This window comes from Suricata suricatta, chromosome 4 (genome assembly GCF_006229205.1).
Source record: "Suricata suricatta isolate VVHF042 chromosome 4, meerkat_22Aug2017_6uvM2_HiC, whole genome shotgun sequence".
Taxonomy (NCBI): Eukaryota; Metazoa; Chordata; class Mammalia; order Carnivora; family Herpestidae; genus Suricata; species Suricata suricatta.
This window is the reverse complement of record NC_043703.1, coordinates 164,142,467-164,146,237: the sequence shown is the minus strand read 5'-3', so window position 1 is coordinate 164,146,237 and position 3,771 is coordinate 164,142,467. Positions and strand designations below refer to the sequence as shown.

The 3,771-nt window shown below is 50.5% G+C and overlaps 1 protein-coding gene across 1 annotated transcript in view; it reads right to left on the bottom strand.

Moving 5' to 3' along the window:
* MYT1L (myelin transcription factor 1 like) overlaps positions 1-3,771 on the bottom strand; it is a 402,906-nt gene that overhangs the window by 149,283 nt on the left and 249,852 nt on the right. Inside the window, exon 5 of the mRNA XM_029938368.1 lies at positions 421-577. The gene's annotated coding sequence lies outside the window, so the exon portion shown is untranslated. The remainder of the gene's footprint in view (positions 1-420; positions 578-3,771) is intronic.

The following is a 3,771-nucleotide window of genomic DNA, read 5'->3' as shown; positions in this document are numbered from 1 at the left end:
GGGGGGGGGGGGGGGGGGGGGGGGGGGGGGGGGGGGGGGGGGGGGGGGGGGGGGGGGTGGACAGCAGCCTGGTCTCCACGAACTTCACAGAGGACGGGCAGTGAGGGAGGCCAGGCAGGTCGAGAGGCTGGCCCCGGGATGACTGGGGTAAGAGAAGAGGTTATGGGGCTGAAGCAAGTGTGTCCCTTGCCCTTCCGAAGTCCCAGGATGGGTGCGTCTGCCCCTCGGAGGGCGAGAGACGGGGTGGGTAGAGAAGGCAGGGCTTGCTGTGGGAGGGGCAGGAGGGCGGGGGAGGCCGGGGCGGGGGCCCAGGAGGGTGAGAGCTGCTCTCACAGAGGCAGTCCCTGATCCCGACACCGGTGGTCCAGGCAACGTCCCGGGCGGACCGTGCACAGCCCGGGGCCGAGGGGCACGCTGTACCTTGCAGGGCGTCTTCTCTCCTAGGAAGGGAGGCAGCGTGGCGCCGTGGGCAGGACACGGGCCCAGAGTCAGTGTCCCTCTATGTCCTCTTCCTGGTCCTCCCCAGCTGGGGACTGTGGCGAAGTCACTTAATTTCCCTGTGCCTCCATTTCTCCATCTGCAAAATATGAACCACAGTGTAAAGTGCCTATGATTTCCTTAGCACGTGAGAAGGAGACACAAATGGAGAATGTCCTGTGGTGGCCGTGGCCGTGGACCCTGCGCCTGCTACCTGGAACCAAGTGTCCTCTGGCCTGTCCGTGGACACGCATCCCCCCCGAGGAGCATTGTCCCAGACCTGGGGCTCCGGGAAGGTGGCTCCCCAGGGACTTGCTCGGGGACCACCCCCATCATCAAAGTCAACTTTGCAGTCTGAGACCTTGTGCTGGAGCTGAGAAGGTTCTAGAACCCCTGTCCCTGTGGTCCAGGACCCATCCAGGCACTCTCACAGGATTACGAGAGAACACTGACAATTCAGGCACGCAGCTTCACACGGACGGCCACATGACACCACCAGCAGTAAACTGTCACCACCTACAATGGCTTTGTCTGAATAATAGGCAACGAGTCACTGGGATTAAGTAAGAAACAAAGGTCATGAAGCCATTTTCCTCAGAACTCAGCAATCCCTTCCTGCCGTCTGGGACCTGGCGTCCCTGTCTGCTTCCGCTGACCCTGGGGACTGAGCTGTAAATCCTTTCTGGGCATACTTCATCTTCCCAAGGAGTGACTTCACCCACACAGGCAGTGAGTAAGTGTTGGAGCGCGCGTGTCTTGCCAAAAACACAGGGATGTAGACCACAGGAGACTTAAATCATAAATTCCCAGAAAGAGAAAGCATTTGTCTTCTTATTCTCAACATTGCCACTTAAAACAAGAGAACTTCTGCCCACCTCCTCCTAAGGGTCTGATCATCTGTGACAGCTTACTATGAGCTGGCCATCTGTCTTATGGCCCAAGCCCCCTGGACGCACGTCAGGGCTGATGCCACCTGCTTCTGCACCGTAGCCGCCTGCACCCCGCGGTGGGTCAGTACGGGTTCATTGATTCAAATGGCAGGAGAAAAGAAGGAAGGAAAAAAGGAAGAAAGGAAGAAGGAAGGAAGGACAGAAGGGAGGGAAGGAAAGAAAAGAAGGAAAAACCGAACAAGAAGAAGAAGGCACTCACACTGACAGGTGCAAGACTAAGTCTAAGGGACTGGATTAGGACACACGAGTGACTCAGCCAAGCAGTAAAATGTTATTTTATTTTATTTTAATTTGTTAATGTTTATTTAATTTTGAGAGAGAGAGTGAGAGAGCAAGAGTGAGCATGTGGGGGAGGGACAGAGAGAGAGGGAGACACAGAATTCTAAGCAGGTTCCAGGCTCAAGAGCCCTAAGAGCATGACCTGAGCCAAAATCAAGTGTCAGACACTCAACCGACTAGCCACCGAGGCTCCCCATAAAATGTTCAGTGGTTAAAGGATCCGAAGTCAGGCTGACTTGGGTTGCTAAATCATTATCAGTTATCACCTCATGACCTGAGCTTGCTGTTTTATAAGCATTACGTTTTCTAGAAACTTTCAGTCTCTGAATCAGATAATACTATACACAGAAGGGATCTAGTCTACTGCATGTAGATGCTCAGGAAGGCGTAGTGTCTGTGTGACCGTCACTGCATGTGTCATCTCCCGTTTACTTATCCACCTGCATCATGCCTCTGAGCTTCCGTGTCTCACTTATGATCACAGCACCGTGAGTGGCCACAAAGCTAGATGCAGAGGATCCGGCTCTGGGAGCAGGAGTGTCTGTAATGAGTTCAGCCACATGTACTGAGGGCTTGCTCTTCACTCTGCCGGACCCTGAGTGACTCATTATAAAGCAAGATGGATAAGATGTTCCTACGCAAGTACAGGGAAGAGTGAAAGAAACAATAGAGGAAAGTTAGGCTCAATATAGTTGGAATCTTAAATTTGTGAAAAAATAATTTGTTTTGGGTATAAAGAAAAACAGAGAATGTGAAGGAATAGAAGGGGAAGAAAAAAGAAAAAACAGGATGTCCGAGTATAATAGAAACCCCATGGTCATCATTAAATGTACTAAAAGAAATAAGGAGAGGAACCCTGATAATTGAGAAAAATACAACATAACCCACTAAAACAAAAAGCAAAACAGTACTTTGGCAAGATGTTCAGTGCTAATACTGTGATACAGGCAGATGTTTGCCTTTTTAAGATAGATGATTTTATCCATTAATCTGCCGATGGCCATTTGGACTCTCCCCACACTTTGGCTGTTGTCACTAGCGCTGCCATAAACATCAGGCGGCATGTGCCCCTTCGAATCAGCTTCTTTGTTCTGCTTGGATGAATAAATTCCTAGCGGTGCAGTTGCTGGGCCGTGGGCAGTTCCAGTTTTAACTCGTTGAGAGCGCTTGCTGGGCTGCGGCTGGGTGTCGCATGTGACAGGTGAATCGCTGGGTTCTACTCCTGAAGCCCAGACTACACTGCACGTCAACAAACTTGATTTTAAATAGATCAATTTAAAAAATTATTTTAAAAATCATAGTTATAAAAGAAGCATTTTGCAAACAGCTAATATTCAACTGAATGTTAGTAATATTATCAAGAAAGACACATATAAATAGCTCATGATATTTAAAAATTCAACAATTAAACTCTGTTGATGGACGACAGGCAAACTGTGAACTATGGCTCCAGTCATGATCATAGCAGAACTACACTGAACTCGAGACCCTGAGCTCCGCCGGCTTGTGTCTCGGTACCAAGAGAGGCACAGAGGGCGAGGCCCTTCACGAGCGCCGGCAGGGACAGGAACGGGGACGCGGGGCCACCATCGCCGAGAGCTGGCTCTTCACACACTGTCATCCGGGGTGGCTCCCATGCTTGGGGAGGCGCAGGGACGGTGGGCCCACCACCCCCAGGGTCTCTGGCAAACTAGCTCTTTTTCTTTTCTTTTTTTTTTATATTTTAAAATAGTTTATTGTCAAATTGGTTTCCATACAACACCCAGTGCTCTTCCCGACAAGTGCCCTCCTCCATCACCACAACCTATTTCCCCCCTCCCCCTTACCCTTCAACCTTCAACTCGTTTTCAGTATTCAATAGTCTCTCAGGTTTTGCGTCCCTCTCTCTCCCCAACTCTCCTTCCCTCTTCCCCTCCCCCTGGTCCTCCATTAGGTCTCTCCTGTTCTCCTGTTAGACCTATGAGGGCAAACATATGGTATTTGTCCTTCTCTGCCTGACTTATTTCACTCAGCATGACACCCTTGAGGTCCATCTACTTTGCTACAAATGGCCAGATTTCATTCT